Source organism: Neopelma chrysocephalum, unplaced genomic scaffold, assembly GCF_003984885.1.
Source record: "Neopelma chrysocephalum unplaced genomic scaffold, ASM398488v2 Primary Assembly neopelma1_91, whole genome shotgun sequence".
In the NCBI taxonomy this organism is placed as follows: Eukaryota; Metazoa; Chordata; class Aves; order Passeriformes; family Pipridae; genus Neopelma; species Neopelma chrysocephalum.
In genome coordinates this window covers 1,493,711-1,505,555 of record NW_020897753.1, presented here as the reverse complement: position 1 = coordinate 1,505,555, position 11,845 = coordinate 1,493,711, and the positions used below count along the sequence as shown (strand labels likewise).

The 11,845-nt window shown below is 38.4% G+C and overlaps 2 long non-coding RNA genes across 2 annotated transcripts; both read left to right on the top strand.

The window, feature by feature from the left end:
- The first annotated feature begins 2,908 nt into the window (after positions 1-2,908).
- Positions 2,909-5,687, top strand: LOC113972370. The gene is made up of 3 exons (XR_003535874.1): positions 2,909-4,040; positions 4,554-4,603; positions 5,061-5,687. It is a non-coding gene; the product is annotated as an uncharacterized LOC113972370 (long non-coding RNA).
- Positions 5,688-8,789: 3,102 nt separating this feature from the next.
- LOC113972372 lies at positions 8,790-11,524 on the top strand. Its single transcript, XR_003535876.1, has 3 exons — positions 8,790-8,911; positions 10,859-10,974; positions 11,264-11,524. It is a non-coding gene; the product is annotated as an uncharacterized LOC113972372 (long non-coding RNA).
- The last annotated feature ends 321 nt before the right edge of the window (positions 11,525-11,845 follow it).

Here is an 11,845-nt window from a genome sequence, read left to right as displayed (position 1 = left end):
AGTGGTGAAAATTAAGGCCATGAAAACACAGTAAAATGTGAAGTTTCTTCTACTTTGCCTGTTCCCTAGAGAGTGAATAAACAAACAGAAAAAACAAACCCTGAGGCTGGAAGATTAGAACCAAGTTCTTCAAAGTATGTTTTCACCATGGATTTTTGATTTCACCTCTCGATGCAAGCTGGCATTACTGGAAAGAGATAAATGTAAAAGACTTTTCTCTGTAACAAACCTATGGATCATGAAAATGCTTTAATTACTTCAGGAGTGCATCCATTTTGAAGGTACTTTTATTCCATCATTCTAATAAGTACAGTGAATAAAATAATAACTGTGGCTGTGAAAGTAACAAGTTATTTCTTGTGCATTAGAACACAGATTTCCCTAGGGATTTATGCCCTACCACACTTTTCCCTGTCTGATAATTTTGTGCAGCACACTTGCCTACCTTCCTCTTTTGCCATATAACTGAGCAAATGGAATATCCTGGCTGGTCCTGGGCTGCTCGGGGGGGCTGATGGGCCACTGTGTGTACTCTGTGCCAAAAAAAAACAGGCAGTGTGTTCAATTTACTTGTTTGTAAGGCCATGAAAAGATGTATCTTTACATTTCTAGGCTTTAACTCAGGGCAATGTAAATTATTTTATTAAAATATATCATTTGCCTACACTATAGAAATATCTTTGACTTTTTGGAGTACATAATGTTGGATCTTCATACTGATCTTGGAATAACAATTGTGTTCCAGGTTAGACCCAAAGAATGTTAATTCTGTGGGATTTCTAACTTTAGTTTATTCAAGAAATAGTATTTAATAGTAGGTATTAAAAATGTTTTTGATTATTTTTTCAAGTTCCTGAACTTGTGAACCCCACAATGAGGGGAGAAAAGAAAAGTCCATTGCTGGGCTCCCTCAAACTGAGCTGTACTTTGCTAAAATAGAAGTTCTTATGCAGGAGATGTGTTCTCAGGTCTCTTGTTCAGAGAGAGCCACAGAAAAGGTAGGTCAAAGTTTTAAATAAATCTCTTGAGGGAGTATATTCATATCTTACCCAGTAAATCAGTGCATCTCTCTTCACCAGTAGCTGAAGAGTAAAGATCTGATTCTATGATTAGGATATTTTGGCAGTAGAACTGGTAAGAAGTAAAATGTTCTGTTGATCTGTGCGGGAATTTGTGCTTGACTCAGAATGTGAGAGCAGCCTCACTTAATCCTAATTATAGGAATAAAGTTATTCCCAGGCAGTGCAGGAGAGGTCCGGTTTTTGTGACTCTGCTGCCCCCCAGCCCCAGCAGCACTTCAGGGCTGCCCTCACCTCTGCAGGCAAAATAAAATAAAATAATGACAAAATTCCCATCCCTGAAAATGTTCAGTCAGGTCGGATGGGACTCTGACAGCCTGATCCAGGTGAAGTTGTCCCTGCTTACTGCAGGGAGGTTGGGCTGGATGGCCTTTAAAGCACCCTGTCAACCCAAACTATTCTGTGATTCTATGATCTTATTAAAGTGGAAATTATAACATGTATTTCTCTATAAAATGCTTTGGGATTGACAAAATAGGGCTAAATGTAAGTGCAAAGCAAAGCCCTGTTTCCCAAGAATTTTTAGATGTGAAAAATGGACATCTGGGCAAGTTTAGCAGTTGGCTGCAAGGCTGGGTAAGTGAAAAAACATCATTGTTTGTAAGAATATTTGCATTGCAGTCCAGTGCTTGATTTTTCTCTTCTGTGATTTTTTTTTTTTCCCCCAGCACAGGTTTTCACCATCTATTGGTAGCAGAGCACTTCTGCAATGAAAAATAACTGTTGGAATACCTGTCAGTGTTGTCTTCTTCTTGCCTTCTCTTGCATAACAGAGAAACTGAAACTAAAATAGAGAAAAATTACTAAATCCTGTACACAGGTTTCACTTTCAAGTGAGAATGGGAATGCAATATTACAGAGATACTGCTAGGGAAAGGCACTTCTCATCCTAGTGTTTTTCTAGTAATCATGTTTTTGGCAGTGCTCTTACAGAACAGACTTTCTGAGCATACTTAATTTAAAAAAAAATCATAATTTAAACTCCAATATAGCGCCATTAGCTGACTGTTTTTACTAAATGGTGCACGAGAAGCAAATCATTTAACAGTAATGAGGACATTAAAATCAGCATTTTATGGGCCATATATAGTTTGCATTTTAGTAAAATATGCACATTTCATTTTTTATAATATATTTTGCATAAATACTGATGTGGTTACTCTGTTTTTGTCTATATTTGCAGTTATTGTCACTTGCATTAAGCCTTTTGCAGCTTGTCCAGCTCTGGAAATAGAATTAACTGTATGTCACTGTCTATATTTAACTGTTTTCTCCAAAGGCGTAAATATTTATAAAACAAGGTATGAAAATCCCTATTCTGGTAAAGTTTACTCAACAATGCAGTATAAATTGACAGGAGGAGAATGAGGTTTGTGATGGAATGGAAAGGTAATTTGGAAAGGTACAACTGTAGTAGAGCAACATGAGTGATAACTGTGCAGACCTGCTTCTTTCACCAGGAACTGGAATAGCGAAGACAATGGAAAGAAACTCAGGAAAGAAGGATGGCTCACAACTTGTACATTGACATTCACGCTCAAAACTAATGAGAGACCAAAAGGTATTACCAGCTCAAGATTTTTACAAGAACAGTATCATATTTTTCGTTAACCTTATTTAATAATTTAGATTCCATATGTATTTTTCCATTTCCCCTTTTCATGCCCTGCCTTCCCCTTTTTACCCTGCAGAGAACTCTCTGCTAGTTTTTCATTTCCAAGCTGTGTTGCTCAGAGGTGCTCAATCATAAATCACAATGGTGTGTTTCTTTCCATTTACTGAGTGACAGCATGCACATCATCTCTGCATTGAATCATATGTTAGGTTGACACAAATGCTTTGGCTTAAGACCTTGACATTCATTCCTTCTCCACAGGCATTTATGTCAGGAGAACTCAATTGTTTGAGTACACATGGAAAGTAAATGCGAGAAGTGCCCCGGTCTGACTAAAGCAAATTCACTGAAAAATGTAAGAAGGAGAAAGGTATAAAGTGAAGATGTGAGGCTGCAGAACTGGAGTGTGGTCAGGCATAGAGATAAGCCTTGTAGCTGGTTTGAGCTCAGGTATTTTTATTGCTTATGCAGGAATTAGTTGCATGTGGAATCTGACAGTGGGTCACACAGCCTGGCTGGAACAGGTCTGGAACTCTGACCTCTGGATTGCCAAGTTACTGCAATCAGTGTTTTCCTGTGCTGTATTTGTTATTGGTATTATAATCATATGCTGCTCTGAAAGGGAATGAAAGGTGTACTGCAAACCATCCAGTATATAAATAATGTCATTGTTCTAAACAGTCTGAGGTAGTTATAGGGCTGCAAGTTCCAGTTTGAGGCAGCGGGCTCCTGATGAGGCAGCCTCTGCAAAGGAAAGTCAGGAGGCACAAAGAATTAAAGAACAAATCTTTATCATAGTTTCTGTTTGCCCCTTGTTCCTCAGGCCCTGAAGTGCCAAGGTTGCAAAGTGTCTTGAAAGTTTCTGAGATTTTTATTTTCTCAAATGGAATGAAAGCAGTTCAGAGCAGCACATTTGTTATAGTTCTGTGTCCAGTTGGAAAGTAGAGGGACTTCTGAGGGCAAAGCCCTTGTTTTGGCACCTGATTCAAGACAGCAGTTTTGCTTCATCTCCTTGTTACCAGAAATATAAAGTATTGTTGAGCTGATGATGTTTGCAGCTGTGGCAGGGAGGCTGTATTGCTTCCATGTGATTGCCCAGAGTATTGACAGAAAACACTCTGAAAACACAGGATATTCAGAGTGGAGAGCTCAGAGGGCACCACAGGCCAAGCTAAAGCCCGAGATACCAGTTCAGGTAAGAGCTGGAGACTTCTGAAGCTGAAAACGAAAAGCCTAAATGTGATGTCACAGATAAAGGAATGGCAAAAGCAGGTGCTGAGGGTGGAGTAGTTGGCAGCTGTATTCCCAATAAACCAAAGAACTCGGGGCGACAAGCAGGAAAAGGGGTAATGTCAAAACTATCTACTATGGTTTGGGGATCAGAGAGAGAGGAAAACAGGTTTATAGAATAACGAGAAAGGAAAGCAGAGAGGATTTAGCTTAGCTAAAGGAGAAATAGGTTTGAGTGTTCTAATGATGGAAGAGAAGAACAAGTTTGACAGAGGGGAAAGATCTGACAAACTTGAAACTTTATTTTTTTTGTTAGGAGGTGACAAGGCATACCTTTGATTCTGGTGCTAAAAATGGGAGCTGGGAGTACAGCCAGCAGAGATTTAAATCACTCAAAGGCAGAAATGACTGTTGGAAATACTGAGAATAGGTGACGTCATTTAGGTGAAAGAGACAAAGTGCACCCAAAGAGCTTCCCTTGAGGCTGCAGGAAATCTGTCCTTTTATCAGCTTATTCAATGAGGTCAAGTTGTAGAAGGAGGACTTCTTTGACATTATATAGTTTGACAGGTGCAATCACTGAAAATATTTTAAAAATTATTCTGAAGATAATATTTGAACTTTTTCAGTGTCTTCCTGGTCACTTGGATAAGTCAAATTTCACTGAAGAAAGGAAGAGGTATGTTGTAGATTTGAAAAGATTAAAACTAGTGGAGCAACAGGAATTATTTTGCTATGCAAAACACTGCAAAAGTTTTGGAGAGAGATTCACTGGGGCAGGTTTAGTGGTGAAGGTGAGAGGCTGAAAATGAGGGGAGTCAGTGTGGGGAGTGGTGTAGGCTGAACTATTGCGTGTGGAATTCAGGGTCAGCTCAGTATTTCTTGGCACTGTGAACAAGGTTGAGTTTTAGTGCCCAAGAGGTGAGGGGAAAATAAATTTCCTCTCCTAGAGAGGATGAAAACTGACTCCTGTGCCTGCTGCTACCTGCCAGAGAGTGAATCTGTAGACAAGTCAGATGCAGTGCCATGGCAACTGCTCTGAGACCAAGAAAGTCTGCCTCTTCTTGCCTTCTTTTTTTAAGCTTTTTCCATCCCATCGGTCTGAGGTTATTTTTCTTTTCTTCCTCTTCCCCAAGTAATTGCTTGCTGTGCTAATAAGTGAATAAAAATGAGGGAAGGCGTCATACAAATTGTTAAAGAAAGGTAAGAACACACACAGGGATTAAATCACCTGAGAAGGCATCAACAGCACTGATTGCTTTTAATGGGCACATGAGGAGGCATGTTTCTGTTTTCCAAGTAAGTATCTGGAAGGAAAAGTTCAGTGCAGCAGTAGGAGTTGTTATTACAGATTGATTTATGGATACAGGAGAGGACGTACTTAAGGATCTCTGTTTGCTTCGTGTTGGCAGCTTCATATGACACAGTCCATTAATTTTTGAAGGCTCCAGTCCTGTTGGCTTGAGAGTATCTTGGTTTTTTCATGTTGATTGGTAAAGCTTTTCATGCCTGGGCTTGGTCTTGACTCCTTTAGGGGCTCATTATCTGTCTTTGGGGTGTCACCTCTTGGGGACATCTTTCGGAATACAGGAGAAGCCGTGTTGGCTTCAGTAAAGGACCAAAAGACATTTAATCTTGATTTGAGAGCTCAAATGCCAGAGAAGCTACCACAGGCTTTATTTGCAGTGGTTAATTATTTCCACTTTTTAAAAAGGTGAACTTTACTTCCAGCCTTAAATCTGGAGCTTCCAGCTGTTGAATTGGTTATGGATTGCAGCCCTTCAGGGTCAACACATACCCAAGGGTGGATAATGATCAAATTACGTTTTAACGCATTTGGATGAAGAATCAAGTAAATGTCTTTAGAACTGCTTATTCTTTAAATAGCATTTAATTGAACTAAGTACTGCATATTGAACACCTTTTTACCTGTTTCCCTCAATTTTTATTTCTTCATTTCTTTCAATTTTTTTGAGGGAAGAAGATGACATTTTTTTTTCTAGAAGAGACTCCTTTAGATAAAGACAACTTTATTTTTTACACTTTTACTGACTGTAGATATACAGACTGTACACAGTAGATAATTTTTGATGCAAAGAATATTCACATATGATGAGAAGTATTGTGCAACCTGAGGATGTGAAAACTGCTGTCTGCCCATCATTTTTAACATGCTTAAGGCTTTATAGCACATGTTATTTTGTGAACTGATTATAGAATCCTCTGATGACAGAATAATTACAATTTTGGGGACCAAACCAAATGTGGATTGATTTCCCCAATCTGAGAAGGAAAATAGGCAGTACAGAAGTTCTCAGAGCAGCTTTCCAGTTCAAAAGCACTTTGGTAAAGCTGGAAAGTAGCAGTAGAACTAAGTGAGATTTTACGCTTTTGCAGCACATCTAAGCAAGGAGCCAGACCTTAGTGTTTTAATATGCATAAAGTATTGTATGGTTTAATGAGATCTTGAGCTATTGGCTCTGAAGATTGTTGGTGCCCTGGTGAACAGCCCTTCAGACTTCAGGCACACAATGAGAATTTCCTTCCCCTTTCAATTCTTCGTTTCTTGGATAGAATTTATTATTTCCCTAAATATAAGCAGCTGCCAAAATTCATTATGTATTTTAGTACCTCTTTTTGCTATTTTTAACTCCATCTCATTTAGTGGATTACACAGTTTCCTTTCATAATTAAGTGTGGATTAAATATTATATTAAAAACAAATGACACCTTTTCAACTGCCATCATGAAATCTTTAATGACAAAAGAGCTATTCTGATGCTGATTTCCCCCCCCCCCGAAATGTTGGTCAGTATAATAAATATATCTTCTTATTGATGTGGTTGTAGAATCAGAAATATCAAGATGAAATGTGCTCTGTTCTTTCTCACTTAAATTCCATTCAAAGCAGGCTAATTTTTGGTCTATTTTATCCTTTTGTGCTCTGGATAATAATGACTTCCCTCAAAAATTTCTGTTGGGTCATTTGGACACCAGCAAACTTAAATATTAATAGAGCTTAGGGAAAAGAGAAAAAATGTAAATCTGCTAGGGGCTTATGTATTAATTTGGTAAGTATTTACTTTGTCTGATAATAAAACAGCATTTCTATTTCCAGTGGCTACTTGAGGTCAAATCCATCTATGAAAATTACTTGTAAAAATTCTCTTGCATGTTTTAAAATTTGATCAAGAGAAGCATTATGGATCCAAACTTTTCTTTATATGAACTTGCAGAGTCCTAAATTGAACCCATTTAACCTCAGTTAAGACTCTAGAAATAAGGGAGGGATTAGTTCTTACAGGGTTTTGATCCCCACCTAAGACTTGCATCATCTCTGAAAGCAACTCTCTGCCTTTATTGCCCATAAGGTAGGGCAAGGCAGCCACACTCCTGATCCAAGTGTCCCACAAATGCCTAAATTTGGGGGAATATAAACTCAGTGGTCCCCACTGAGCCCAGTGGAATCAAAATGCTCAGTGGAACTTGGTCCCGTGTCTCTGGAATTGAGCTCTGTGTTTGCCTCCTGCTTTGCTCTGAGTTTGGTGCAGGTATGATTTAAGTATAAAGTAAATGTGTGTTATTAATTATCTCAATCTCTATCCTAGAGAGATTTCTTTGGGTAATACTAATTCTAATTGCTCAGGTTTCAAACCAAGTCACCAATTACATGATTTCTAAGAGCTGAATTCTGTCCCCCAGGTTGAGATGTGGTGACAACCAGCCCATTCTGTCACCAGTGCTTGAGTCAAACTACAGCATTTTCTTGAAAAAAAAACCCCAAAGAGCAGGCATCATACTATTATTATATACCTAAGCAGCTGCATTAGACCTAGCCATTATCAAGGCCTTAATGATGGCAATTTATCAAATTAGCCTTAAAATAATACATACCTTTTCCCAAATGCCATATTATTAGCGTGCCCTATTTTGACTGTCTTTCTGAAAGAGTAGAAAGCTTTCTGTAAAGACAGTTTTACACTCACCCCCTTAAGCTGAAATGAGCTTGATATATTCTCAATTTTCACTTTGTTTCAAAAGTATTAAAACACACAAAAATGGCTTTCCCTGATTAGCTTCTTAATCTGATTTCTTGCAAAAAGTCATTATTGCACGTGCAGTTCCACTCAACAGATTTGTGATGACAAAAGAGCCACAGTTTAGTGTGGGAGGTAGAAAGTGGCTGCATTTGAGGTCGTATGAGAAGAGTTAGATATCTCAGCTGAAAAGAATTCTCTCCAAAGAACAAGGTCAGGTTAACTCTGCTCAAACCAGACAAACCAACCATCAGAAATATTTGTTGCAGTGCATTGGTATACATGAGAGATGCATTACTTTTTGTGGAAACATGAAACAGTGTTCAAAAGTATTACAAAAAAATATTGCTGAAAATACGTTCCCTGCTCTGCCCAGCTGTTATAGTATCTCTGAAAGTGCTCAGTAAAGTATAAAATTAATGAATATATATATTTATGTGTGTATGATTTGTATTTATGTTTTTTTGAGAGGGCAAGCCTTAGGCACAGGAAAGTACTTGCATCTTTGTTATTTTGCAAAGCCTTGCAGACTATGCTGACCTAGTAAGTCAGAATTGTTCCTTTTCACAGTGGGGGCAGGAAGAGAAGAGACACCTTCTGATTGAATTGCTTTTCCTACAGCTCTGAAGCAGGAAGGAACTTTCTCTTGGTTTCATTCTGTCTGGCAGCCTCAGTGCCCCTTTTTTGAGGCCTAGAACCTGCTTCAATTCCAGATTTGCAGCCTATTATCTTTTTGACATATTTCTAGGTTTGATAACTATTGCAATATTAGGTCTTAGGATCTAGATTGGAGACTTATTTTTCTGGGCACAGTGAAAACGAGTACAAGAACCAGCTTGCACCCTGAGAAGTCTTAAAATCTAGTCTGCTCTTTCCTGAGCTTTTCGGTTCTGTGGGCTGTGTCTGGTGTGGAGCAGTGGATGTGGATCTGAGAAACAAACAGGCTGAAGGTACTGTATGGGTTTTAAAAAGGGTGAGGGGTGGGTTTACATCAGCCTAGTTAAGATCTCATTCTGTGAACTAAATGCCCGTAAATGGTTGAAGTGCACTTGCAGTTTAGTTTCACCTTAAACTAGTCTAGTTAGTTCACACCATGTATCTGAATGGATCCAGTTGAAACCAGTGGTTTAATCTCTTCCAGTAATGCTTGGTTTCTTTGATTTTCTGTGCCCAAAACACAGGCCCTAATGACTTAGAAAATAACACAGGTTCTCCATGTATGACACTGCCTACCTTGAGCAAAAATCAGGAAACACCATTAGAGCAGGGGGCTGAAACACATCCCCATAAACTCCCAAACTACTGTTCCCTTTTGTGCTGCTCCCTTTTTGCCCCAGACCCCCAAACAATTTTAACAAAATATTTGAGAGTGCCCCTCAAACCCTCTGTTACCAAACACATAACTTAGTTGTGAAAGGCTCCACTTTTGTGTACCTTCCATCTTTTTAACCTAACACCAGTTGTTAATAAACTGTAAGACCTAAAGATGAAAGAACACTATATAGTAAAGCAGAGATATTAAACCAGCCAGCTTCTGCTAAACTTAATGAAACTGCATAAACATGTTGGAATAAACATGCACAAGAAAATATTGCTCTTCATCTCTCCTCTTAGTAATTATTGGATGGTTCAGTAAAAAAATAACAGTAGCTGGAAAAAGTCAGTGCCAGGACTTAGAGTGGAAATAATCAACAGTTCACCCTTCATGTGGCTGCAGGTACAAGGGCAACAAGAAGTGAGAAATAATGATCATATTTACCAAAATGTGTGAGCTCTGTGTTTGCTGTTGCTACACCGATATATTTCAAGACTACTGGCTTGCAAAATAATGTAATTTAATTTTACCATGGCTCCTGTAAACTGACTGTTCTACTGATGATGCATTAAGGATAAAATCTTGTTTTGCAAAACCAGAATACTATAAGAAAACTTGAATTGATTATATTAACTTCAAATGGCAAAATATGGTTTCAGCCATTACAAACAGAATTTCTTATGAAGCTCACTATTCTTCAGAAACAGAGTTAAAAGTAACAATTTATGACTTAAAGTACAACATGGCTATAGCATAATCCTGTGAATTAGGGAAACTTTTAGTTAATGCTGCAGTATTGGGGTCAGCGCTGCTCCTGTCCTACCCACCTGCAGCACAAAGCTTGGCACCAGTTCCCACAGGAAGCTTAGTCAGCTCAGTTAAATAAATTGCAGTAGTATGGTTTCAAATTGTATGATAAAACTTAACACCTACTCTTGCAGTTAATGTAGGGTACAACCATTTGTAAAGGATAAAGTATTTGGGGAACTCGTAACTCCAAGGGCTGAACAAGGTTTTGCTTGTAACATCAGGGAAGCAGCACAGGTCTTGTGAGCCACAGCTCTGCTGGCTCAGCTTGGTTTCTAAGAAATCCTAAACATAGTCCTCTTGTGCTTTGAAAGACTAAATAGGTTGTAAATATCATCAAATATGAAGCCATTACAGCTGCAAAGCTGTGCAGTCGGGTTCATTTCTTGGCTCGAAGCACTAGCACACAGTTGGAATTTGAGATGCGAGTCTACAGGGGCACAAAATGCATCAAGCTATATCTGGTGGAAGCTCTGCAAGTGTTTTTTTTTTTCTTAAAATATGTCTCAGCTACTGAAACCAGAAATGTTTTTCAGGAATAGGTATACCTGTTTGATTTAGTAAAGATTTCATAGGCACACTTTGGAAATTCTCATGAAAAGAGTTAATCGGCTGGTTGTGAAATCCAAGCTCCCCCTCTGTTTAAGTCATATTTTTCATTAAAAAAAAAAAACAAAACAGCAAAACCAAAAAAACACCTCAAAACCTTAAGTTTTGTATGGAGTTTAGAATAAAAATGTTTTTGATCTCAATATCTTTGGTATTTCCAGTGTAGGCTACTGAGAACTGAACATGGTCCAGTGAACTGGTGGCAATGGCTCAGAAATGCACATCATCACAAGGGCTGGGAACCCACAAATCAAGCCAATGGAAACTGATGCACAATCTGGGGTATGTAATTTTTGCTGTGTATCCCAAGCTTTTTGGTAGCTACAATCTGGAATTAAAAACATTAATGATGATTATGAGATTAGAAGGATAAAAATCTACAGCAGCTCCTGCAGATATTATAGCAAAGCTTCTTCGTGTACCCAAGGAAATAATACTTCACCATATTTAAAATAGAGATAATTATTCCTAGAGATAATTCTAGGGATAATAATTATCTCAGAGTTAATTTTTTTTAATAGTTTTGATTGAATTGATGTTCATTTTGTATATTAATGTATTTTTTTGTCAGGAATATACAGTCCTTCAGAGCTTTTAAAATGGATAAAGGGGAAAGATAAGTCTCTAATTCATGTAGCATTTGCAGGCCACCATCCTGCACAAGAGGGAAAGTTCAGAGCAGAAAACCAAAACCAAACCCCTGTACAGTTTAAAAGAAATTGCTGGGGTGTTAAATAAGGAAGAAATAGAACTTCTCTTGCACAGTTTGACTCTGAAATGTGAGTTAAGCATAAAGGAAAAACATACTGAAGCACTGGGGAAACTTCTGACCAAGGCAGTGGAGGTTTCACAGTTGAGTGACAGTCTCTAAATATAACTGCATTGACACACACTGTTCCTTGCAAAGCTGTAACAAACTGCCACCCTAACAATCCCTTATTGCACAATTGCACCTCAAATTGTCACCCAGTGCAGAACTCCCCGCTGGTCATGGAGTTTTGTTTCTTTTAAATCTTGTCTGCTGTAAAACTACAGGAAGTGTTGCAAAGGAACATTACGGGGAAAGAAATGTTATTTTTCAGGTTCTCTGCGGGAGACCAGAGCAGGCTGCCAGGGAGAAGTTTCAAAAGGAGTCTTGCCATGTGAGATGCTA